General features: G+C 43.8%; 1 protein-coding gene across 1 annotated transcript in view; it reads right to left on the bottom strand.

Moving 5' to 3' along the window:
- The window catches only part of TNFRSF13B (TNF receptor superfamily member 13B), a 41762-nt gene extending 37723 nt beyond the window's left edge, over positions 1–4039 (bottom strand). The window contains exon 1 of the mRNA XM_045823995.1: positions 3928–4039. The gene's annotated coding sequence lies outside the window, so the exon portion shown is untranslated. The remainder of the gene's footprint in view (positions 1–3927) is intronic.
- Between the last annotated feature and the right edge of the window lie 23027 nt (positions 4040–27066).

The raw sequence follows: 27066 nt of genomic DNA, 5'->3' as shown, positions 1-27066 counted from the left end.
AAAAGGGCCACAAGGGCCTAAGACAATTTTGTCTCTTTCTCCACAGTGGTCTGAGAGGTATTGTCCCCATGAGAAGGAGCAGATGGATGACAGTATTGGCTCCTCATTCTTGATCTTCACAATTTTGCCAAGAAATTCTGTCAGTGGGACTTGAAAAGAGAGGATAGTAAAAAGCTTTGAGACAGGAGGAATTTCTCATCCAATCTTTGAGTGAACACAATGTGAGCTATGTTGTCACTGGTGGGGTGCAGGCAGGAGGGGATCCCAGTGGGGAGATGGGATGTAGGCCCTGGAGGAGGCCACAGACCCAAACTTAGGTGACACAGGAGAATTGACAATGACCATTTACAACCTCACTTTTATCAATTATGAAGAAGGGGGAGGAGATAAATAAGAGGTGGCAGTGGGGTGGGGCACAAGAAGGAAAAGGGGGGAGGGGAGGAGAAGAAGAAGGAAGAGGAAAATGTGGATTTTTATTTCAGTTAGTTGTATATGTTTTCTCACCAGGCTTTGTTGAAATACTGAAAATAGCTCTGAGACCTGCCCTTGTCAGCCCCCACTCTCACCCAACATTAACTCCAGGGATTGGAGGGGTGAGCCTTCCCATGCTAGATCTAAAGTCAGAACTAAATTATTGAATAGGTCCTGGGAGAACAGTGAAGGCACTCTTTCAGCTTTCTGCCTGTTGTAATTTTTACCTCCTGTTAGCTGATTTTGACAATGGATTTGCCACAGTTCAATGACAGATGTGTGTGAAAGCGACAGAACCTGTGTGGTGACAACACAGCTGAGTCACAGCCAGGTCGCCCTGGGAAAGGGCATGCAAAATGCAGAGTGTAGGCTGGCCTTGTGCCTGGACAAAGACATGATTGCCAAATGGTAGTTAATATTCTGATGTAAGTGGTATAAAATATAATTGATTACTTATAATCAATTATATTGCCTCAAACTAGTACTCCAGACCTGGGACCTGCTCCTGGAATCTCAACTTGTAGCTCAAGCATCAAAAATTTCCCCAGAGCTGCTTTGTTACTTTGCCTCTCTTCTGAGCTGTCTCACAGGTACCTTCCTGGATGATCTGAGCACCCACAACCTAGTCATGTGTCTTGTTTTGTAATTTGACAGTTGAGGGTGTAGCTCCTCTGGCTCCTTATGCTGTGTCATTCCTCTCTGCATCCAGTGCCTTCCATAGTACCAGGCATAGTGCAGGTCCTTCATATGTGCTCAGAAATGACTAACTACCTCACACATAGTTGTCCTCAGTAAAGACTTGTGAAATCAGAAGCCATCCTGGTTCTGGCACTGTGCTACAGACAGCTGGACTGGGATAATATTTGAGTTCCATTTGGCTCCCTCCTCTGCTTGAGTTCCCTATCCACATAAAACTTAGGGGAACTTTAGCTGGTGTGGCTCAGTAGTTGAGTGCCAGCCTGTGAATCAGAGAATCGCTGGTTCAACTCCCAGTCAGGGCACATGCCTGGGTTGTGGGCCAAGTCCCCAGTAGGGGGCATGCAAGAGGCAACCACACATTGATGTTTCTCTCCCTCTCTTTCTTCCTCTCTTCCCCCTCTCTAAAAATAAATAAAATAAAATATTCAAAATAAATAACAAAATAGAACGTAGGGGGAAGGATCCTTGATACAGACAAAGTGACTGGGCCAGAAACCAGCACAGAAAATAATTTCTCTTAGATTAAAAAAGAATGGCCCAGTGATTTCAATGTGTAAATAGAATAAAATTATTTTTGAAAGGGCTTTCTAACTATGACCCAAAATCCAAAATCTATAAAAGAAAACATTGATAAAATAGGCTACACAAAACAAACAGCCCAACAAAAACTTCTGCATGGCAAAACAAACAAACAAACAAAAAACACCTTAAGCAAAATCCAAAGACAAACAGAAAATGGGAACAAAACATTTACAACTCATATCTAAAGACTAAACAAAAAGGAAAAGACCAGCTACCCAACAAAAAATCAGGCAAAGGCAATGACAAGGAAAAACAGCATAAATATACCTGGTCTAGAGATAAAACAATTCAAACTACACAGACACTATCTTCCACCTAGTAAATTATTAAAACCCAGACACTTAAAAACACCTGTGGCAAGGTCACAAGGAATGTGGCAGCCTCATTATTATGGAAGAATAGGAAATAGGAGTGACCTCATGAAGGACAATTTGGCAACATTTGTCAAAATTACTGATGTATTTACCCATTAATACAGTGATTAAACTCTGGGATTTATCCCAAAGTGCAAAATGATAAGTGCATTGCAGAAATATTTGTAATGACAGAATATCAAAAATAACTTAAATGTCCATTAATGGGGGATTGACTGAGTAAATTATAGGAAGTTTATAATTGGACTATTGTACAGTTATACAAAAGGAATAAGAAGGCTCTCTATGCATTGCTAGGGAAAACACTCCAAGATATATTAAGTGGGAAAACAAAAATAAAAACAAAACAAAGTACTGTTATAACAACATGGCTTATAAGCTCCCTCCCTGCTTTCCTTCTTTCTTTCTGCAAAAAGGAGGAAAATTTTAATCTGTTAATTGATATGTTGTTATATACATAGAGAAACACTGTAAAAAATCAAAAAACAATGTTTTGAATAAGATATTTCAGAATAAATTTAACAAAAAATGCAAACCTTGTACATTGAAAACAATAAAACATTGTTGAAAGACATTAAAGAAGACCTAAATAAATGGAGCGACCCTCCATATTCATTGATTAAAGACTTAATATTGTTAAGATGGCAGTACTCCTCACGTTTTTCTACAAATTTAATGCAATCCCAATAAAAATCCCAGATGGCTTTTCTGCAGAATTTAATAAGCTAATCCTAAAATCATACAGACGTGCAAGAGACCTAGAAGAGCCAAAACAATCTTGAAAAAGAAAAAACAAAGTTGGAGGACTCACACTTGCCAATTTCAAAACTAACTACAAAGCAAGAGTAAAATAAAACTGTGGTACTGGAATATTGATAGACAGATCAATTAAATAGAATTGAAAGTCCCCAAATAAAGCCTAACATTTATGCTCAATTTACTGCCAGCAATGGTACCAAGATAATTCTCTGGGAGAAAACAGCTTCTCAACAAACAGTGCTGAGACATGTCCAAGAGTATGAATTTGGTCCCACCTCTACCTCAAACCATATACAAAAATTAACTGACAGTGGATCATAGACCTAAATGTAAGACTTAAAAGCAGACAATTTTTAGAAGAAAATAGGTGCAAACTTGTGGATTAGGCAATTATACCAAATGCCCAAATGATTAAAGAGAAAACTAAGAGATTGGACTTCACCAAAATTAAAAACTTTTGTTTCACAGAACAGCATCAAGAAAATAAAAAGACAATTCACAGACTTGGAGCATATACTTGCAAAATGCATATCTGATAAGAGATTTGTATTTAGAATATATAAAGAACTCTAATAACTAATAGAAAGGACAAATTGTTAGATAGGACAAGAATCTCAAGGTCTGGGCCATTCTTACCAAACAATATTCTCACCAACTGTTAAAATGTAGCACAGTATTTTACAGACCAGCTGTAACTGGATGAACTTGACAGGAACCCAACCCAGTAAGTATAGACAATGGAAATCAATGTGTAGTTGCCCAAATAGTGCTTATGAGCAACGGCTAAGCTTCCCTTCCGGGATGCAGAGCTTTGGATGTGAATACCTGCTCTCCTTTACTTGCCGAAAGTAAATAAAACTACCTTGCAACAAGCGTGTCTCTTTTCTGAGTAGAGCACCGCAAGTGGTGAACCCTTTGAGTTCAGTAACAGATTTAACAGATTTGGTGACAGTGGATGGAACTCTTAAAAGAACTCCCTCTGGGCCTGTGGGGGCACTTGGAGGAGCAGTCGGCAGTGACAGCTCATCCAGGCCTTACTCACCTGCGTCTCCACTGGACCGGGAGTCTGTTCTATGGGAGACTCCCCCTCGGCACTGAGCATGGGAACTTCAGCAGCGAAGCAGAGTGGCCACCTGAACCTCTTCTGTGCAGTGCTTCAGCAGGGGAGAGGGTAGTCACTTTAAGTAGTGTTTCTATTCCCGTTAGGGTTGTCAGAAAGGTAGTTTCAGTTCTGGTGTGGGCTCGTTTCCGGTTGGTCAGGCAGAAACTGTCTCCGGGATGCCGTATTCAGGGCCTGACCTGAGGGTTGAGGGACGCCTGCAGGGCAATCCAAGACATTCTCAGTAACAAAATCTCTGGTCTGGTTGTCTGGTTGTCTGTCCTGCAGGAGATGGATTTTGTCCTTTGTGTGGACATTTGCGTTTGCCTTGTCTTATATGTACATGTGCCGGCTATGGGAAAATTAAATTTGGTAACTGATTGCAGCCCCTGGGGTGTACTCATTCTTCAGAATTAGATAAAAAGAAGTCTGTTTATTTGACTTAAAGACATTAAGCTGTACATAAATTGAGAAATATGACAAACAGGTCAATGGTAGGAAACCATCCTGTCAGGGCAGCCCTGCTCCAGGCCAGGAGTCCGCTGTGCATTAGGGAGGCACTGTTTTCCAAGTGCAGTGTTGCAGGCTGACCCGGGATAGCCCTTCCAGGAAGCCCAGGGTGGGGGAGCCCCGTGCTTTGTCCCAGCAGAGGCAGCCATGGGGGCTAGGAACAGAACACTGCTCTGCCAAGTATGGGCTGGGACAGAGACAGCTGCAGGGAGGCCACACCACCAAGAGCAGTCCTTTCAGCAGACTGGGTCTGCCCTGCGGCAGGTGAGCCAGGCAGCCTGACCTGTCCTCTGCCTCCCACAGGCCCACGTGTCTGGGACCTGGGGCCAGCCTTGGGAGGCCTTCTCAGCCCAATAGCTCCAGGAGTCCAGACATCAGAGGAGGAGAGGAGCCAGGACCTAGGACTGCAGTAGGGGGTGAGTGCTGTGCAGGCGTCTGCAGCTGGACCGAAGTGAGACAGGGCGGCTCCTCGTGTGAGCAGCCCCTGCCGCATGGCTGACTGTCCTTACTTTTCTGTCTCATGACAACTTGTGCCTGTACCTCTTTCCTGTCTTCACTCTCAGTCCTGAGCTCCTATTGTTTCCAAACTGGGGACAAGGGGTGATGGAGCCACAGTCTGTGAGAGGTGGGAACTGTGGGCTGTACATACCTCAGGTGATCTGCTCTTCTCAAGGCTTGTCCCAGTGCCTGCTATACAGTCGGTTTTGGGGACAAAGAGGTTGCCAGTGAGTGGTGCTCTCTCCCTGAATCCTGATTTTCAGAGGGGTGTTTGCCTCTGAGCTGCAGCTCTGTAGCCGGCTAACTGGGGGATGGTGTCTAACAGGATATCTGATCACAGAGGGCCCTGTGCTGTGTGGGTCGGGACAGGGTGGCCTCACGTGTGTGGCCTTATGCTCCTCCTGTCTGTGTGTGATTGTGTGTACACACACAGAGCTTTTGTTCCCTGGGAGAGTCTGCTGCCCTCACAGGGGGCTCCTCTGTGGTGCACTGTCCCAGGGGAGTGGATGCAGAAGGCTGTGTCCAGCCTCCCTCCCCAGGCCCAGATGCCTTACCAGGTGTGGCTCTTCACTCTATCACCTGGCAACAAGCGTCAGTATGGCTGAGAAACCATGGGATGCCGACTGCATGTTGTGTAGACCTGTCCCATCTGGTATCCCTTCCCCCTCTGGGGTTACTGGGCTTCATCCACTGGGCTCGCCCTCTCCACAGGGTCACTTCCTGCCCAGATCCTACCTGTCCTAGCAGCTCAGTAGGTGACCCCTGAATAAAAACCATGGCTCGGTGTCCTGAATTTTATGGGAAGAGATTCAAATATGATAGCACCTCCCCTTCACTCCCTTGCTGGCTCCTTTGTCCTCAGGGAGGCTGTCACGCTGGTCCATCTTGCTCATTGAAGCCCCACCAGAGTGTGAGTTCATGGGTGGCAGGGCCTCCGTCTCCTTGGCTCTTCCTGCTGCTGCCTCACCCTTTATGATGCATGTCTCCTGTTACAGTAGAGCTCTCTTCAAGCCCTTCTGTCCTCAGGACCCCCAGAACGTAGGGGGCCCCAAGGCTTCCATAAGTCAGGCAGCCAGAGATTTTCATGGCTCCATATCCAAACACACACTCCATCCATGCTCAGCAGGAACCAGTTACAGAGGGATGGCCCCCGTCCCTATTCCCTCAAGAAAGAGATGTGAAGTTACAATTTCAAGATGGCAGTGGAGATGGCGTTGGAAGCTACACTTACCTCCTCCTAGGACCAAACTGGAATTACAACTAAATTAAAGAATGATCATCCTGATTAACCAACGGAAGACTAGCTGAAGAGGAGTCTTATTACCAAAAAATTTATGGAAGAAGTCACATTGAAACTGGTCGGAAGGGCAGAGATGCAGAAAGGACTAGCCTCACTCCCACAGGCAGTGGCTGAGGTTCCAGAGGGATATCTCCACTGTAGGGGTCTCTATGAGAAGTGTGGGGTGTAAACCCAAAGCAGAGCTCTATAACCAGGCTCTGAGCCAGGAAGGTGTCCACATAACATCTGGCTGTGAAAATCAGCACAGATTCTTTCCACCAGGGAGAGATAGAGTCTGTTGAAGCCACAGATACTCACTTAAAGAGCCAATGCACAAAACCTGTTTGTAGCCACTCACTCTGGGCTCCAGTGGAAGGAGGGCAGAGCAGACTAAAGTCATATGAGGAAAGACTGGGGTTTGTGTCTCTGGGAAGAAAGGTGAAGGAACAGCCAACAGGCTCCCTGTGCTGAGTCACTCTCCCATACTGCAGACACCATCTTTCTTGACTGGAACACTTGCCTCTATGTGGCATCAGCCTGGGAGAAAGAAATAGCCCCAGCCTCAGGGCTCGATCTTGCCCCACCCTACAGAGCCTGGGCCCTGCTGAGGAGTCAGCTGCCTTGGCCAGGGTGTAGAAGTCTGAGCAGATTCAGGGGGTGTCAGTCACTGACTTGTCCAGCTTTTGGGTGCAGTCATTCCCCCCACTTTCCTTGAACCTGACTAGCACATTCACCACATTGGTGATTCAAAAGAACCACCTCCCAGCTTCCAGCAGACCCAATGTCAGGGCTCTGGAGGCCCTACCCACCTGACTCCTAGTGGCTGTGCTCTGCTGAGGCAGGGGCAAAATCTGGGACAGACTGAGTTCTGTGGCACCAGGGCAGAGACTACACCATTTTTTCTGAAGCCTGAATGGCACCTTCCTCTCACAGGAGATCCACAAGCCCCATCCTCCCACTGGATGCTCCTTCAGTGACTGAGCCTAACAGGCAGCCAGCAGGTGGGTGGAGACAGATCTTGAGGTGCCTTGGGACATTGCTGACCTGTACCAGGGCCCGGTGCTGGTAAAACCCAGCTTTGGTGTGCAGTTTGGTCCATTTTGCAAGCATCCAAACCCAGCAGACGTAGCCACAAACTGTGGATAACTCTTAACTCCAAACAGGTTGCCAAGGCCCAGACACACACAGCGTCTGGCACTGGCCTGCACCAAAATACCTCCCAAGAGGCCCAGAACCAACATACCCCAGTGGCCAGCTTCAGACAACATCAAAGCAGGATCCAATAAGCTTCACAAAGAGCATATCCAAAGAGAGAGCTCAGCAGGCACTAAACCCAGCAGAGGTGAATTCGTGTATAGTGGTCAGCACCTGCACAGTATCTCACACACTGGGTCAGGGTTGAGCCTCACAGTCAGCCAGCCTGAGGGTTAATTCCACACACAAATGAGCCAACAGCAATAAAGACTCAATTACAATAGGAGGGTCCATATAACTCACAGAAGGGATATTCCTCAAGCACTCAGTTCAAGTGATCAAGGAGACTGCACTACTGGGTTCCACAGGACACCTGTTATATAAGGCCACCCAACCTAGACTGGGAGTCATAGAAGATCTACCTAACACATAGAAACAAACACAGGAGGCAGCCAAAATAGGGAGACAAAGAAAAAGGCACCAAATGAAAGAACAGGAGAAATCTTCAGAAAAAGAGCTAAGTGAAATTTAAGTAAGCAATTTATCAAATACAGAGTTCAAAGTAATGGTTATAAACATATTCAAGGAACTTAGTGAGAACTATGACATGTGAAAAAGGACATAAAAGCCATGAAAAAGAACCAGCAGAAATGAAGAATACCGTATCTGACATCAAGAATACACTGGAAGGAATAAAAAGGAGGTTGGATGAAGCAGAGGATAAAATGAGTGATTTGGAAGACAAGGTAGAAAACAACACACAATAAAAACAGCAAAAAGTCCAAAGAACTAAAAAGAAAGAGGGTAGTTTAAGGGACCTTTGAGACATCATGAAGCATAACAACCTCCACATCATAGGGATGTACCAGAAGGAGAAGAGAGAGAGAGAGAAAGGGATTGAGAACATATTTGAAAAAAAATAATTACCAAAAACCTTCCTAACCTGGTGAAGGAAAAAGACACATAAGTCCAGGAAGCACAGAGAGTCCTAACCAAATGAACCAGAGAGATCCACACCAAGACACACCATAATTAAAATGGCAACAGTTAAAGAGAGAATCTAAAAGGCAGAAGAGAAAAGCAGTTAGTTACCTACAAAGGATCTGCCCTAAGACTGTCAGCTCATTTCACAACAGAAACCTTTCAGGCCATAGGGGATTGGAATAAAATATTCAAAGTAATGAAAAGCAAGGACCTACAACCAGGATTACTTTACACAGTATCATTTAAAATTGAAGGAGAAATAATGAACTTTCCAGAAAAAAAACAAAAACAAAAGAGTTTATTACCACCAAACCAGCATTACAAGAAATGTTAAAGGGCCAGGTTGAAGAAGAAGGAGGAATAGAAAGGGATAGGGAAAGGGAAGAAGAAGGAGAAAGAAGAACAAGTTGAAGAAGATGAAGACAAGAAAAAGGAGGAGGAGGGGAGGAATAAGAGAAGAAGGGGAAGAATGGGAAGAGGAAGGAGGAAGAGGAGAAAGAGGAGGAGGGGAAGGAAAAGCAGGTGGAGGAAGAGGGAAAAGGAGAAGGAGAACAAACAGAGGTAGGTAGTTGAAAAAATAAAATGGCAATAAACACATACCTATCAATAATCACTTTAAATGTGAATGGTTTATATCTTCGATCAAAAGACATAAAGTAGTTGATTGGATAAGAAAAGAAAACTCATATATTCATATATTCTGTCTATGAGAAACCCACCTCAGAACAAGATACACAAAGACTAAAAGAAATGGAAAATATATTTCACGCAAATTAAAAGAAAACCTGGGGTATCAATATATATATATCTGACAAGACAGACTTTAAAACAAAGGCTACAGTAAGAGATGAACAAAGACACTACATAGTGATAATGGGAGCAAGCCAACAATAGGATGTAACCCTTGTAAACTTCTATGCATCCAACCTAGGAGCACCTAAATATGTGAAGCAAATCTTGATTGTCAGCAATACAGTCATAGTAAGGGATATTAACACACCATTGACATCATTGGATAGATCTTCTAGACAGAAAATCAGCAAGGAAGCAGCAGCCTTAAATGACACACTAGATTAGATGGATTTAATTGATATCTTCAGAGCATTGCAACCCAAAGTAGAGGAATATACATTCTTTTCAAATGCACATGGAACATTCTCTAAGATAGACCACATGTTAGAGTGCAAAACAAGCCTCAATAAATTTCAAAAGATTGAAATCATATCAAGCATCTTTTCTGACTTTAACGGTATGAAACTAGGTATCAATCACAAGAAAAAAACTGAAGAACACATAAGGACATGGAGGTTAAATAACATGTTACTAAACAGTGAACGCATTAACAATGAGATCAAGGAAGAAATCAAAAGATACCTAAAAGGACCCAAGTAAATGAAAATGAGAACACAACAACCCAAAATCTATGGGACACAGAGAAAGAAGTCCTAAGAGGAAAATTCAGAGCATATTAGGCCTATTTCATGAAACAAGAAAAAGCTCAAACAAACAATCTAACTTTACACTTAAAAGAAGTGGAAAAAACAACATACAAAACCCAAAGTGAGTAGAAGGGAGGAAATAATAAAGATCAAAGCAGAAATAAACAAAATAGAACCTAAAAAAGATCAATGAAGTCAAGCGCTGGTTCTTTGGAAAGATAAATAAGATTGACAAACCTTTAACCAGACTCACCAAGAAAAAAAGAGAGAGAACACAAATAAATGAAATCAGAAATGAAAAAGGAGAAATAACAACTGACACCAAAGAAATGCAAAGGATTGTAAGACAATATTATGAACAACTATATGCTAACAAATTGGACAACCTGGAAAAAATGGATAAATTTCAAGAAACATACAATCTGAATATACATACTACACCTACTGAAATTGAAGAATTAATCCAAAAACTTCCAATAAATAAAAGTCCTGGACCAGATGGCTTCACATGTGAATTTTACCAAATATTCAAAGAAGAACTAATACCTCTCCTTCTCAAACTATTGCAAAAATTTTAAGAGTAGAAAGACTCCCAAGCTCATTTTATGATGCCAACATTATTCTAATTCCAAAACCAGAGACACAACAAAGAAAGAAAATTATAGGTCGATGAACATAGATGCTAAAATCCTCAACAAAATGTTAGCAAAACAGATCCAGTAATACATTAGAAAGATCATGAATCATAAGCAAGTGGGATTTATTCCTGGGATGCAAGGTTGCTACAATATCCACAAATCAATAAATGTGATAGGCCTCGTAAACAATACCTGCAGAAAAAGCATTTGATAAAATCCAGCACCCATTTATGATAAAAACTCAGCAAAGTGAGAATAAAGGGAACATACTTCAACATAATAAAGGCCATATATGACAAACCCACAGCCAACATCATACTCAATGGGCACAAACTAAAAGCCTTTCTTTAAAAAAATGAAAAAAATAAAAAGTTTTTCTTTCAAGATCAGGAACAAGACAGGGATGTCCTTTTTACCATTCTTATTCACACAGTACTGAAAGTCCTAGCCACAGCATTCAGACAAGAAGAAGAAAGAAAATTCAGATTGCATTCAGATTGGAAAGGAAGAAGAAAAGCTGTCATTATTTCCAGATTACATGATACTGTATATAAAGAACCCTAAAGATCCCATCTAAAAACTACTAGAATTGATAAGTGAATTCAGTGAAGTAGCAAGATACAGAGTAAATATCCAGAGATCAGTTGCAGTTTTATACATCAGTAGTGAAGTATCAGAAAGGGAAACTAAGAAAACAATCCCATTTACAATTGCTTCAAAAATATAATACCTAGGAATCAATTTAACAAGTATGTAAAAGACTTGTATTTGAAAAATTATAAGACACCAAAGAAAGAAACTGAAGAAGATACAAATAAGTGGGAGCATATATGCCATGTTCATGAATAGAAAAAATTAATATCATTATAATGTCCATACCTTTAGATTCAATATATGTTTAGATTCAATGCAATTCCTATCAAGATTCCAATGGCATATTTCACAGAACAAGAACAAATATTTCAAAATTTTAGGGAACCACGAGAGACTCTGAAGAGTCACAGCAATCTTGAGAAAGAAGAATAAAGTTGGAAGAATCATGCTGACTAACATCAAACTATACTACAAGGCCAAAGTAATTGAAACAGCATGGTACTGGCATAAAAACAGACTATAAATCAATGGAACAGAATAGAAAGACCAGAAATAAACACATGTCTCTATAGTTAATTACTTGACAAAGCAGGTGAAAACTTACAATGGAGTAAAGGTAGTGTATTCAATAAATAGTGCTGGGAAAAGTGGACAGATGCATGTAAAAATATGAAATTAGACCGCCTTCTTACACCATACACAAGAATAAACTCAAAATGGATCAAAGACTTGAAATCATGAAAATCCAAAAGAAAACATAGGCAGTAAAATCTCAGACATTTCTCATAGCAACATTTTTTATATCTCCTCAGGCAAAGAAAACAAAAGAAAAAATAAAGAGGACTTCATAAAACTGAAAACGTTTTTCACAACAAAGGAAACTATCAACAAAATGAAAAGACAATCCACTGAATGGGAGAACATAGTTGCCAATACATCTGATAAGGGCTTAATATTCAAAATTTATAAGGAGCTTATAAAACTCAACACACACACACACACACACAAACAATCCAATTAAGAAATGGGCAAAGGACCTGAACAGACAGGTCTCCAAAGATGACACACAGGTGGCCAATAGACATATGAAAGGATGTTTAATGTCACTAATCATCAGAGAGATGCAAATTAAATCCCAATGAGACATCACCTCACACTTGCAAGAATGACTATCATCAATAAATCAACAAACTACAAGTGCTGGTGACAATGTGGAGAAAGGGGAACCCTTGTGCACTGTTGGTGGGAATGTAGATTGGTGCAACCACTGTGGAAAGCATTTAGTTAATGCAAAAAAATAAAAAATGAAACTGCCTTATGACTTAGCAATTCCACTTCTGAGAATATATCTGAAGAAACCTGAAACACTAATTCAAAATAATATATGCACCCCTATGTTCATTGCAGCATTATTTACAATAGCTAAGCTTTAGAAGCAGCCCAAGTGCCCATCAATGGTACATTTATACAATGGAATACTATGAAGGAATAAAAAAGAAGGAAATCTTACCTTTTGTGACAGCATGGATGAACCTGGAGAGCATTATGTTAGGTGAAATAAGCCAGTCAGAGGAAGACAAGTACCATATGATCTCAGTCATGTGTGGAATCTAATGAACAAACTGAACTAACAAGCCAAATGGAGACAGACTCATAGGTACAGAGAACACACTGACAGCTGTCAGAGGGGAAAGGGTTAGGGGCTTGGAGAAAAGGATGAAAGAATTAATCAAACAAAACAAAGAAAAACTCAAACACTTGAATGACAGTATAGGGACTGACAGAGAGAAAGGGGTTGAGGGCAGGTAGAATAAGGTAAAGGGGTGGTGGAAAGAGACTTGATTTAGGATGGTGAACATACAATATATAGATGGTGTATTATAGAATTGTACACCTGAAACCTATACAATTTTATTAACCCATGTCACCCCCCAAAATCAATAAAAAATCAACCGATCAATCAATAAATTCAATTTAAAAAGAATGAGGAGTGAAAAATCTCAGGGAGCCATTTTTAAGGGTCTCAAGCTTGGTCTGGGCCATTCTTACTGTCATTCTTGCTAACTGTTAAAATGTAGCACAGTATTTTACAGACCAGCTGTGACAGGATGAACTTGATGGGAACCTACTGCAGAAATCAATGTGTGATTGACCAAATAGTGCATGTAAACCATGGCTAAGCTTCCCTTCAGGGAGGTAGAGCTTTGAATATAAATCCTGCCTCCTTTACTTGCTGCAAGTAAGTAAGACTACCTTGTCTTGTTTTTGAATGACTTTCTAAACCTGTCATTCCTCTTACATTTCTTAGTCAGCATTTTCTGTGAAAAAGACCTTTTTAAATTTTCCGTCATTGAAATATATACAGAAAATAACCATGAATAATATAACAAAACCCCCATTCACATCACTAAGAATTATATGTTAAAGGTTGGCATATTTGCCTTCGATTTTTTCTTTAAAGAAAGAAAACAATACAATAAAAGCTCTGAAACCCCCGCCCTCCCCTCACCTCACCAGATGGAACCACCATCATCAACACATCTTTGTCTTCCAGGTTTACTTTTATACCTTTATAAATATGTGTTTATCTATGAATAATACAGTAATTACCACTATTTTGCCTGAGTTATTTTGAGGTATTTATAAAAATAGTGTTCTATATATACCATTATGCATCTTCCTGTTTTCAACCAACATTGTTGAGATCAACTCGTAATAATTCATATGTAACTGGTTTGTTCCTTTTTAACTGCGGTATGGCATTCCACACCTACTCTTCCCTCCCTCCTCTACTGAGCAACATTATGTCCAAAGCCTTGCTGTTGTGAGCAATGCTGCTCTGGTCAGAGCAGTGCAGGCCTCTTTGTGCAAACATCTCAGAGTATCTCTTGGGTGGATGTTCTCAGACAGGACCTCCAAACTGTGGGATGTGCACTTTCCCAGTTTCAGTAGATATTGCCAAACTGGTCGCACTAATACTCACTTCCACAGGCAGCGTGGGACTATCTGCATTTCCACATGTCTGTATCTGCATGGGATAACATCAGACTGTTGCATGTAGGGTCAGATTTGTGGCAATCTAACAGATGAGAAATGATACGTGGTAGCTTTAACCTGCCTTTTTCACTCTTGCTAGTGAGGCTGTGCACAGACATTCATTGGCCTTCAGGAGGAGGAGGTGCTTCCTAGAGGCCAACAGGCACACACTGGGAAGAAATGGGTGTGACAGCAGGGCACATGGTGGTGGAAAGGCTCACGGTGTGAGCATCCAAGCTGCTGGCGAATGTACACTTTTCTCTGCAGACAGCTGGTAGCCCCAAAGCCACCCTGAGCCAGTAGAGGTGCTACATCAGCTAACCTCAGGTGGCTCTCCTGGAGGGAATGTCATTTTTTTTGAACCCACAATGTTCCTATGTTTCTACTAATGATAATACTTGCCACCTATTACTGGCTTACCATGTGCCAGGCACTTTACAGACCTTATTTAGTCTTCTCAGGGATTTGTTTATTAGTAGTTCTAGTTCATTGAAGAGGAGCCCGAGGGTCAGAGAGGTACACTGACTTGCTTAGGGTCATAGAGCTGCTGTATGATCAGCCTCCAGTGCCCAAACACTTCCCTTTGTGCAACATTGCCCCTGCACGCTCCTCCCACATGCCCAGGTAATTCCCAGAGAATAAAAGAAGGACTCAGGGAAAGAAGGGGTTCTGGTGGTCCTGCCCCACCCCTTGGCTGTGAGCAGAGAAGTAATTAACCAAGAGTGCAGCCCAGCAGATTGCTACCAGCCCTCTGGCCCAGGCTTCTGGGTGGGGAGACAGAGAAGGCTGTTAAAAGCACTTCTCTCACTGCAGCACAGGAAGGAAGAGTGGGTTGCTGATCTAAGAATCCTCTCTCTACCTTTCTGTCTCTCTCTGTCTCTCTCTCTCTCTCTGCACCCACTCCCAAGCCCTCTGTTATACCTGTGATGTTGGGCAGACATATTCCCTTCTCCATCATCATGCGACTCTAAAAGAGAAGTACCGCCTTATGGATGTCAGGTCTAGCCTGCCCATTGTGTGGGTAGGAAAGCTGAGGCACTGAATCCTCCAGGCTCTGGGCTGCCGGAGGGCATCAGTGTCTTACTTCTCCACAGAGTCCAGTTACCTATTCAGTGACAATATACATTTTACAAATATCTGTTGAACGAATAAATGAATGACTGAAAAGGCTAGAAATTTAAAATAAGTAAAACCCTCAATCTTGTAGCTCCTTTGGATTCTGCTGGGTAGAGGCGACCTATTCAAGGAAGGAAAACCAGTGAACCGGGTCCTTTATGAGAAGATGGGGCTGGGCCCCACAGTGTGGCTTGGCAAGCTCTCACGTGCACAGTCTGCTGACTTACAGGCGTCCTGAGCAGGGAGAAGTGCAAAGCCAGGAGCACAACCTAGACAAAGCCCCACGTAGGCTGGCCCTACTGGCCCCCTGCTCCCTCTCCTTCCTCTCCCTCCGCTCCTCTTGGAGGTGTGCCTGACATCTTCCCACCTGAGGGCCTTTGCTGCTCTCCTTATCAGGACCACTCAGGTGTGGGCTGTTTGCATGACCCAGTCTCTCTGCAGCAGCCCCTCCTCAGTAGGGGGGCCTCCCCAACCACCTTGGCCAGAGGCCCAGTCCCAGTCACTCCCTACCATTTTGATCTGGTGTATTTCCTCTGAGCACTACTGCTTAGAAGGAGCTGGTTTGCCCACTTGCTTACAGGTAGGTCATCTTCTTCCCCAGGTGAGCTCTAGGAGCCCAGAGGCTTCATCTTGATGTCATTGTCCTGGTGTCTGGAGCTGTGCCACAGCTGAAAGGCACTACATATATAATTGCTGCATGAATGAGAGAACGAAGTGGGCAAGGGGCTGTTTTCTGTGTAAAGGCCTCTGGCATCCCTGTCTGTAAGCAGTTGGAGCCCCAGAAGGAGGAAGGGACTGGTTCCCACAGTGAAAGTGATGGTGTGTGTGTGTGTGTGTGTGTGTGTGTGTGTGCTGGGTGAGCAGTAGGTGAATAGTAAGGGACCACAAAGAATTGAACACCTACTATGTGCCAGGCACAAATTTTATTTTATTTTACAATGCTTCAACCTCAGAAAAAGGTAGATGCTGTCATGGCCCCCTTGTTACAGACAAGGGAGTCAAGGCTTAGAGAAACTGAGCATTTGCCCATAGTTTCAGACACGGTAGAGCAGAGATCTTCCACAGGGCCTGACTCTGGGGTCTGTGCTCTCCTAACTGACTCTGGCTGTTACAAAGTTTCATTGAGCCATGAAACTGATCTTGCGTGGCTCAGAGCCACGCAAGAGCCAGGGACCCCAGCCCTCTCAGAGAGGACACGCAGACTTGGAAGCAGAGTTTTTACTTGCTCCATCCACAAGCATTAATTAAGTACCTACTGTGCACAAGGGTGCTGGCATAAATCAAAGTTCCTGTGCTCACAGAGCTCATAGTCCAGGTTTGGGGGAGGGGGAAGGACATCAACATAAGTGGATGGTGGAAGGGCAGACACTGGTCTGAGCTGGTGTAAAATTCAGTGACAGGACCAGGGGGCCTTGTGGTGGGGGGTGGGGAGGGTAAATAAGAAAGACCTGGGACCCTTGGAATGGCTATAGGTAGGAAAAGCATGTAACTTTAGACCAGACATGCAACCTCCTGGTCCTCAGTTTCTCCTTTTGTCAAAATCTGGGAGAGTGGATATTGTTGTCCAACAAACAGTCCCACCCTACACCTTGAGCATCTATAAATACAGCATGCACAGTGCTTATCTGATAGGGAACCTGCCAGAACCACCCTGACCTTCCAGAGTGGGTTTCATTGAGACTGTAACTGCTGCACCTGGGCCTGTTGCACCCCAGGCCAAAGGCAAGGTCACCTGGGCCCCCCTCACCCCCCCCACTCTTTCCTCTAGGGAGGGACCAGGGTTTCACACGGAGCAGCCAAGACCCATAAATAGTTGCCGTCCACTGGGAGGCCAGCACTCTCAGGCTCAAAAGAGGAAGTGAGAAAAAGGCGGGCATTTGTGTTCTCTCTGCAGAAGAGAATTCTTTCTGCAGTTCCCCTGCCAGGCACTCCCCAGGGCCCAGGCAGCCCTGGCAGCCCCCGGCATGTCCCCTGCTCCTCTGTGTGGTGGGTGGGCCAGGCCTGGTGGGTGGGGAGAGAAGTACAGATGTCTAACAAGGAATGTGCTGAGGATGTGCTCTGGGACCTCTGTCCTACATTTTCCTGTGAATTGCAGCTTGTTCAATAGAGTCTCATTGGCAAAACTGCAGGGATGGCACTGTGTAAAGAAAGCCCCTGTGGAGAGTCCTCTGAGGTGACTCTCCAGGAGGTGACTCGGAGTAAATTCTTTTGTGAGGTACATTCACTTGCAGACCTAAATAACCATGCCCTTCTTCTCAGGTAAGACTCTCTGTCTGAGAACAGCCTGGCTGGCCAGGCCCCACACTGCACTTAGCGGGAAAGATCTGCGTATTGCTTTCCCTGGCCCTGCTCACTTCTTTCTAAAGAGTTCGTTCCTTCAGTTCCTTTTTGTTTTGTGCTTCATCTGTTTCCTGCCCAGACCCTGCTTGATATATCAACGGGGAAATGGACGAATAAAATGTGATGTATTCTTACAGTGGAACATTGCACAGCAGGAAAAAGAAATCAGCCAGGTCTGTGTGTGCCTCTACTGTAGACTCTCAAAAACATGACATGAGTAAAGAAAAACAGGTCACAGTGTGGCTTCACAGGTGTGAGTGCACACTCTGACCCCATGTAGCATGGGTGTGAGCCATTCATACTCACATATGTAAAATGGATTGGAAACACACCAATCACACTCACAAGAATGGCTACTTTGTGGGAAGGGAAAGGCACTGGTGCGCTTGGGAGGAAGGGACTTGTGCAGCAAGCTCCAGCCATTACAAACAAGGCCTACTGAATGTTTGATGAATTATTTCTTGCACTGTTCTAAATGTTAAAATCTTTTATGCATTTTTTCAACAGCTGAATCCTGACACATAAGCTGCTGAGAACCCTGCCATCTACCAGGAGGTGGGCATATAGCACGGATGAAACAGACCAAGGATCACCACCCTCTCTGAGTGTATTGTCTACTCAGGACAGACATGCAATGAAAAAGATGAGTGAGTAAAATATACAGTGTATCAGATGCCAATTAGGGCCCTGAGAGTTAACCGAAACAAATGTATACACTGGGCTCTGCTCCTACGACCCCTGTGACTTCCTGAGTGACAAGAGCACAAGGAGCATCTCTTGTTCTAATGGGGTGACTCTGGGTGCCTCCTGGGTGGCTCCCGGGTGAAGCTGGTCACCAGAGAGACCAAGCCTGGATCAGAAGTTTAGGATTCTCAGCCCCACCCCCATGTGGAGGAGAGGAGGTTGGAAGTGGATTCTCAGCCCCACCCCCAGAGGAGAGGGGCTGGAAGTGGATTAATCATCAGTCGTGCCCATGTGAGGAAGCTCCATGAAATTCCACCAGTAGGGGATCACAGGGCTTCTGGGTCAGTGAACACAACCACACATCAGGAGGGTGACACACCCCAACTCCACAGGCACAGAAACTCCTGTGCTCAGGACTCTCCCAGACCTCATCCTGCACCTCTTCATCTGGCCGGTCATCTGTGTCCTTATCACAGCCTCTGATAAACTGGTAAATGTGAGTAAGCATTTCTCTGAGTTCTGTGAGCCGCTCTAGCAAATTAATTGAACCCAAGGAGGGGTTGTTGGAACCTCTGGCCTATAGTGAGTTGGTCAGAAGCCCAGGTAACAACTTGGACTTGGGACTGGCATCTGTAGTGTGTGTATGTGCTGGGGGGAGGGGCAGCCTTAGGGGACTGAGCCCTCACCCTGTAAGATCTGACATGATCTCTGGGTATGTAGTGTCAGAATTGAGTTAAAGTGCAGGATACCCAGGTGGCACTGCAGAGAACGATTTGGTGTGGAGGGAAAACCTCCACACATTTGGTGACAATAAGTGTCAGAAGTAAAGTGTTTTGTGTGAGTGAGACTCATGGGAAAGAAAGACATATTAGGGTGTTTCCCTACACAGGAAGAAAACTGAGTTTTTCCTGTACAGGCTCTGAGGGAAACTGAGGCTGGGAAGGAAGGCAAAAATACCAGGTGTGAGAACTGCTGCCTTAATATGGTGGCTTATTAATATCTTGTAGCTGCCATAGAAAACAAGCAAACAGAAAACTTGGTGGCTTAAAACAATACCCATTTATTCCCTCATAGTTTTGGAGTTCAGAAGTCCCAACCTCCGTTGCTGGGCTGACGTCGAGGTGCCACAGCTCCCTTGGCTCTTTCTCCAGCTTTGTGGCCCACAGCATGTCACCTGCTCCTTCTGTCGCCACTCTCCCTCTGCCTCCCCCTCCTGTGGATACGGCAGAGGACTTTCAGGGCCCTGCTAGATAATCCAGATCATCTCCCCATCTCAAGATCCTTACCTTAACCACAACTGCCAAGTCCCTTTGCCATCAGAGGAAATACCCACAGACCCCAAGGATTAGGACCTGGACATCTCTGTGGTCAGTTTTAGTCTGCCATAGGTAGCAAAGGAGATTTGTGTCAATGTGAAGTTTGAATAAAGACTTGATGTAGGAAGAAAGGGACCAGTGTGGTTCTCTGTGGAAGAACATTCCAGAACAGCACATGCAAAAGGAACAGGCCTTGCAAGTTTGAGGAGCAACAGAGAGGCCAGTACAGCCTAGGCCAAGTGAGTCTGGGGTGAGTGGGGGAAGGGCTGTTGCAGAGCAATATCCAAGCAGGGGGCCCCTGGCCAAGAAGAGAAGGTCAGGTTTTGCTGAGTGAGGGGAACCCATGGAAAACCTTGGGGAGTCTGGCTGTGCCTCTAAGCCCCTGGCCCCTGAGCTGTCAAGGACCTGCCACCTCCAGGACACGCCATGCCTTCTCACTGCTGAGTAGCACTCTGTTGCTTCACTTACTGATTCACCTGTTGATAGACATCTTGGTTTGTTCCAGTTTGGGGTGATTACCAATAAAGGTGCTATAAACCTTCGTGTACATGTTTGTATGGACAGTTTTTCATTTCTCTTGTGTAAACATCTAGAAGTAGAACAGCTGGATCATATTGTAGGTGTATGTTTAAAATATTGAGAACCTACCTCATAATTTTTCATTATGGTCATACAGTCTATATTCTGACCAGCAGGCAATAAGAGTTCCAGTTACTCCACGTTCTCAACAAGACATGCAATGGTGAGGCTTTTTTTTTTAAGATTTTGTTTGTTTATTTTAGAGAGATGGGTAGGGTGAGAGAAAGAGAGGGAGAGAAACATTGGTGCATGAGACTACATCAGTTGCCTGTCACACGCCCTAGGAACCGAACCAGTGGCCTTTTTGTCCGTGGGCTGGCACTCAATCCACTGAGTCACAAGCAAACCATTTAAAATGGCTTTAAATTTTAACCATTCTAATAGCAGTGCAGTGATATATTATTATAGCTTTAGTTTTCATTCCTAATGACTAATGATGTTGAACATCTTCTCATGTGCTTATTAGTTATTCATATATCTTCCTTGATGAAGTGTTTGTTCAAATCTTTGCCCATTTTGAAAAATTAGGTTGTTTCTTATTATTGGGGCTTGAGAGCTCTTTATATATTTTGAATACAAGTATTTTACCAGATATATAATTTGAAAGTATTTTCTGCCAGCTTGTGGCTTGCCTTCTCATTCTCTTAACAGCATTGAATAAACAGCAGAATGATTTATCAGTTTTTTTTAATGGATTGTGCCTTTGGTGTTGTATCTAAGAAATCTTTGCCTAACCAAGGTTTTCTCAAAAATTTTTTATAGTTTTATACTTTCAGGTTTTGCTTTTAGGTCTATGATCCCTTTGGGTTTTAAATTTTGTATATAGCATATTAACTCTGTTTTATATTAATTTTGGAAATGGGTCCAAGTTCACTGTTTTGCATATGGATTTCAAATTGTTCCAGATTCTCTATTCTGTTCCATTGATCTATTTGTCTATAGCTACACACTCTTGATTACAGTCTCCACCTTTGTTCTTGTTCAAAGTTGTTTTGGGTATTCTAGGTTCTCTGGAGAATTTTGACTTTTACACTTAGTGCTTAAAGAGTGTCTGACACATAGTAGGCAGTAAATACTTGTCAAATAAATTATTAAGCTTATGTTTATTCGTCAGCACACCCTCAGTACCTGGCACTCAGAACAATAAATGTGTAAGAAGCAGTGAGGGCAGAGTGCTTGCATGAATCTCTCACGAACATAATCTTTCTGTTTAAGGCCTGAATTTCACCAGAATTCTATCTAATGAAATGTTCACCTGTGGGGGTCCAGAGTCTTTGCACTTTCATTCTTAATATCAGTGACTTTAGAGGCCTTAGATGCATACCTCCTCCTTTCACCCAGGTTTTGTCTCCACCAGGGTGTTGTCAGCCAAGGCCACTCTGCTCTCTAGGCAACCAGAGGCCAAGCATAGAGACCCTACTGGTTGCCTCTAGGGCAGTGTGGGTGGGAGAGGGGGTTTAGGAGCTGGTGGCTACTGGCTTCTAGTGGTCTGAGGCCAGGGGTGCTGACAAACATCCTACTATGCACAGGACAGCTTTGCAGCAAAGAATTATCTGGCCCAAAATGCCAATAGTGCTGAGGATGAGAAGCTCTGATCTACAATAGTCACTAATCCAAATGTTCCACATCTGATTCCCACCCACAAGGCTTTCTGTATGCCTTCCTTCAAAACTGTGCAGCTCTCGTGGCCAGTGTAGCTTAGTGGATTGATAGTAGGCCTGCAAACCAAAGGGTCACTGGTTCGATTCCCAGTCAGGGCATATGCCTGTGTTGTGGATCAAGGTCCATAGTAGGGGATACACGAGAGGCAACCACAAATTGATGTTTCTTTCCCTCTCTTTCTCCCACTCTTCCCCTCTGTCTAAAAAGAAATAAATACAATCTTTAAAAAAACAAACAACTGCACAGCTCTTGCATGGGAGGTTGTGAAACTAGGTAAAACCACAGCAAAATGCATTTGTTTTACAAGGAACATACTGGACACCACAACCATTCTAAGAATTTTGCATACAGGAGCATTTTGTTTTTGAAAACTGATAGAGCAGACACCCAAAGAGGAAAGAGAGAAAGAGCTTCACTACGTATTGGGGATCAAATTAGCAACCAAAGTATTCTTGGCTCCTGGTAGAAAGGTGGGCATTACTTTCAGATGGGCACATCTGTAGGGGCCATGGGGTTTTGTCTTGACTGGATCCTCCCCACTGCTGGCATAAGAACAGCAGATGTTTGGGAGACCAGATGACTTACTGGGCAGGCAAAGAACAAGATTAATGTGCAAATAAAATAGTTTTTAATAGAATAAATAGATCTACTGATTGCTAACTTGAAATAAGCTGAGCTGATGAGCTGACCTTGAGATGTGCAGTGTGGTCAGACCAAACAGCTGGCCAGAGCACGGGGAGAACATGAACAAGGCAAAGTCCCGCTGGCATTAGCACCCATCTGGTTCTACTCGATTACGGCTGTGGAAGGGTTTCCCCAGGGAAGGAGCTTCACACCGTGTACCTATATTCTTACTCTCCAATGTGATGGCTACTAGTCTTTGGTTGACACTTAAATTTAACTTTAAACTGTAAAATTCAGTTTCTCAGTCTCAATAGGCACATTTCAGGTGCTTAGTAGCCACAGTGGCTAGTGGCCACAGCTCTGCATCTTGGCTCATTCACACAAGCTGCTGTGGACAGGACCCCGATCAGGGCCACCTCTGAGAATGTTGCCTCACTCCTCCTGGCACAGCTCTGTCCTTTCTTCACTCAGCTGCTGCTCTCAACTGCACTCCCCAAGCTAGAAGCTATCTTTCCTTCTTCAAAACTCCCATAATCTCTTACACAAGCTTGTGACTTGCTATTTTGAAATATGTGTGTGTACTTGTCAGAATAAAAGCTAACAGTCCTATGTTGGCATCGAAGCCCTACTTCATCTGCCCCAACTGCATTGTTGAGCACATCTCCTGCCTCCCACCCTCACTCTCTCCACCCCAGCCCACAGCTGCTTGCAGTTCCTGGACTGCTCCAGGCAGATCTTTTTTCCCGGACTTTACAATTGCTGTTCCAACTGCTCAGAATGCTCTTCCTGCCATTCCCTTACTTGTTTGTTTGTTTAACTTTATTTTTATTGTTGAGACTATTACCGATGTCCCCCTTTTCCCCCTTCACCCACCTCCACCCAGCACCCCCTTTCCTCTGGCCAACACCACACAGATATCTGTGTCCATGGGTCATGCATATATGATTTTTGGCTGATCCCTTTGACAGACCTAGGCAGGCCTAGAAGGAATGGAAAATCACCAGGCGGGAGAACTGCACCGTGGGAAACTGTACCGTGGGAAACTGCCTGCCGACCCTACCCAGGACAAACAGATGCTCGGCTAAGATTGGGGTCTGGGGTCGGCCTATCTGGCATGACAACATGCAGCTTTAACGTGAGGCCAACAAAATGTATCAAGAACAATGGTCAGCAGATAACAGCACCCAGCAACCAGCTCTGGCCAATCAGACTCTGACACCCCAACCAGTTACCCTTCACAGGTTTTTGCACTTAACCCTGCCCTAAGAACAAAGGAGCTAGTCTTAACTTCCCTTGGTTGGCTCCACTTTCCCCTTGTATTCCCGGCTAATAAACCCTGCTCCCTGGCTCGCTGCAACCACCTACTTTGTTGAACGACTCCGACCTAACACCCTTCACCTTTTTCATCCAGTCCCCCCACCACCCCCTACTGCCCACCCCAACCCACCCCATTCCCTCCGCCCTCCCTTCCCCTCTGACAGCTTTCAGGTCTCTGGTCACATTTCCCATTCTCAGGAATATCCTCCTGACTATCCTGACTAGTATAGCTCACTCGCACATGCACCTACAACACCCCTTGGGGCTTATTAGTGAGTTCTGAGACTTGGTGCCCCTCTGCCGCCGGCTCCCTTCAGTGCCCCAGAGGGTAGATCTTCAGCAAGTCCTGCAGGCACACACTCCGCAGTGATGCCCCCTCCATGCAGCTCGACAGACATGCTCACTCCAGTTAGGTCTGGGCTGGTGTGGCCTGCTCCATCTCATCCTAGGGGTAGCAGCTGCCCTATTCTGCTATTCTTGTGTTCTTTTTCTTTTATCGTTTAAAAACAGCTTTATTAAGATACAATTTATATACCACACAATTCATCCATTACCATGTACAATTCATTGTTTTTTAACATATTACAAGTATGTGCATCCATCACAATAGTCAGTTTTAAAATATTTTCATCATCTTTTTTCTTTGATTTTTAAAGCACAGTTGACATACAATATTATATTAGTTTTAGGATACAACAATGACAACATTTATATAGCTTACAAAGTGATCCCCCCAATAAGTCTAGTTCCCATCTGAACCCACACATAGTTATTACCATGTTACTGACTGTATTCCCCATGCTGTACTTTACATCCCTGTGACTATTTATAATTGGCAATTTACACATATTAATTCCTTTCACCTTTTCCACCCATCTCTCCAACATCCCTCCTGTCTGGCAACCCTCAGTCTGTTTTCTGTAACTATGAGTCTGTTTCTGTTTTGATTGTTCATTTATTTTGTTTTTTAGATTCCACATATAAGTGAAATCATACAACATTTGTCTTTCTCTGTCTTGACTTATTTCACTGAGCATAATACCTTTTAGGTCTGTCCATGTTGTCACAATTGGCAAGATTTCATTTTTCTTTATGACTAATATTTCATTGTATGTAAGTACCACTTCTTTATCCATTAATCTTTCAGTGGACCCTTGGGTTGCTTCCATATCTTGGCTATTGTAAATTATCCTACAATGAACATAGGGCTGCACATTATCTTTTTAAATTAGTGTTTTGAATTTCTTCAGATAAATACCCAGAGGTAGATTTGCTAGATCATACAATAGTCCATTTTTAATTTTTTGAGGAACCTCCATACTGCTTTCCACAGTGGCTGCACCAGTCTGCATTGCAACAGTGCAAAAGGGTTCCCTTTTCCCCACATCCTCTCCAACACTTGTTCTTTATTGATTTATGGAGGATAGCCAGTCTGACTGGTATGAAGTGATATCTCATTGTGGTTTTAATTTGCATTTCTCTGATGATTAGTGATGCTGAGCATCTTTTCATCAGTCTATTGACCATCTATATGTCCTCTTTGGAGAAGTGTTATTCAGGTCCTTTAGGGTTGTTTTCTTTCTTTTTTTTTTTTTTTGTGGTTGCCTCTTTTTTTTTTCTTTAATTACTTTTTTTAATTTATTGATTATGCTATTACATTTGTCCCTTTTCCCCCCTTCCCTCCCCTCCACCCTGTACCCCCCTCTCCCACCCACGTTCCCCCCCTTTAGTTCACTTCCATGTGCAATTCTTATGAGTTCTTTAGCTTCTACCTTTCCCGTACTATTCTTGCCCTCCCCCTATCTATTTTCAACCTACATTCTATGCTACTTATTCTCTACACCTTTCCCCCCCCTCCCCTCCTCCCACCCCCCTGTTGCTAGCCCTCCATGTGCCCTCCATTTCTGTGGTTCTGTTCCTGTTCTAGTTGTTTACTTAGTTTCTTTTGGTTTTGCTTTAGGTGTAATTGTTAATAATTGTGAGTTTGCTGTCCTTTTACTATACATGTCTTTTTCTTTATCTTCTTTTCTTAGATAAGTCCCTTTAGCATTTCATAAAATAAAGGCTTGGTGATGATGAACTCCTTTAATTTGACCTTATCTGAAAAGCACTTTATCTTCCCTTCCATTCTAAATGAGAGCTTTGCTGGATAGAGCAATCTGGGATGTAGGTCCTTGTCTTTCATGACTTGGAATATTTCTTTCCAGCCCCTTCTTGCCTGTAAGGTCTCTTTGGAGAAATCAGCTGACAGTCTGATGGGAACTCCTTTGTAGGTTACTGTCCCCTTATCTCTTGCTGCTTCTAGGATTCTCTCCTTCGTTTTTACCTTGGCTAATGTAATTATGATGTGCCTTGGTGTGTTTCTTCTTGGGTCCAACTTCTTTGGGGTTCTCTGAGCTTCTTGGATTTCTTGGAAGACTGTTTCCTTTGCCAGATTGGGGAAGTTCTCCTTTATTATTTGTTCAAATAACTTTTCCACTTGTTGCTCCTCCTTCTGGTACCCCTATAATTCGAATGTTGGAACGTTTAAAGGTGTCCTGGATGTTCCCAAGGCTCTCCTCGATTTTTTTAATTCTTATTTCATCATGCTTTCCTGCTTGGTTGATTCTATCTTCCTTCTGGTCCACTGTATTGTTTTGAGACTCAGATTCCTTCCTTTCTCTATTGGCTCTCCTCCGCGTATCTTCCTGCATCTCTTATATGGTAACCTGCATCCTTTCATCTAAATTGCGCCCAAAATCAACCAATTCCGTGAGCTTTCTAATCACCAGAGTTTTGAACTGTGCATCTGATAGATTGGCTATTTCTTGGTCGCTCAAAAGGATGAGTCCTGGGGGACTGATCTGCTCTGTTGCACACATGTCTTATGTCTTTCCCTGTCTCTCTCCTCTCGGACTGGTCGCTCTTGTTAAGGTGGGGGGCGGAGCCTTAGGTGTTCACCGGGGCTGGGTGCCCCAGTCGCTAGATTGTGACGTTATATGTGGGGGCGGGGGCGGGAGGGAATCAATGGCGGCAGTTCAATTCTCCTGGGCCCAGACCTTTCCTGGGGCTCCTGGGCTGCGAGCTCTGCCCTGGTCCACAATCGCTGCCCCACTGGGTCCGGCAGCCGCAGCTTGCATACTCAGGGTCCACCGCTGCGTTCCTGCGCCGCGATGGCTGTCGCGCCGATTCCGCGCCAAATTTCCCCCGACCTCCGTGCGCTGCCGACCCGCGCCAGCCCCGCGCCTGCTCGGCTCGTTGTCTCCTACCAGTCTGGATGTATGGGTCTACTT

The sequence above is a fragment of the Phyllostomus hastatus genome, unplaced genomic scaffold, assembly GCF_019186645.2.
Source record: "Phyllostomus hastatus isolate PE091 unplaced genomic scaffold, TTU_PhHast_1.1 phas_scaffold_55, whole genome shotgun sequence".
Classification (NCBI taxonomy): Eukaryota; Metazoa; Chordata; class Mammalia; order Chiroptera; family Phyllostomidae; genus Phyllostomus; species Phyllostomus hastatus.
The sequence above is the reverse complement of the archived record's forward strand: the minus strand, read 5'-3'. Positions and strand labels throughout refer to the sequence as shown.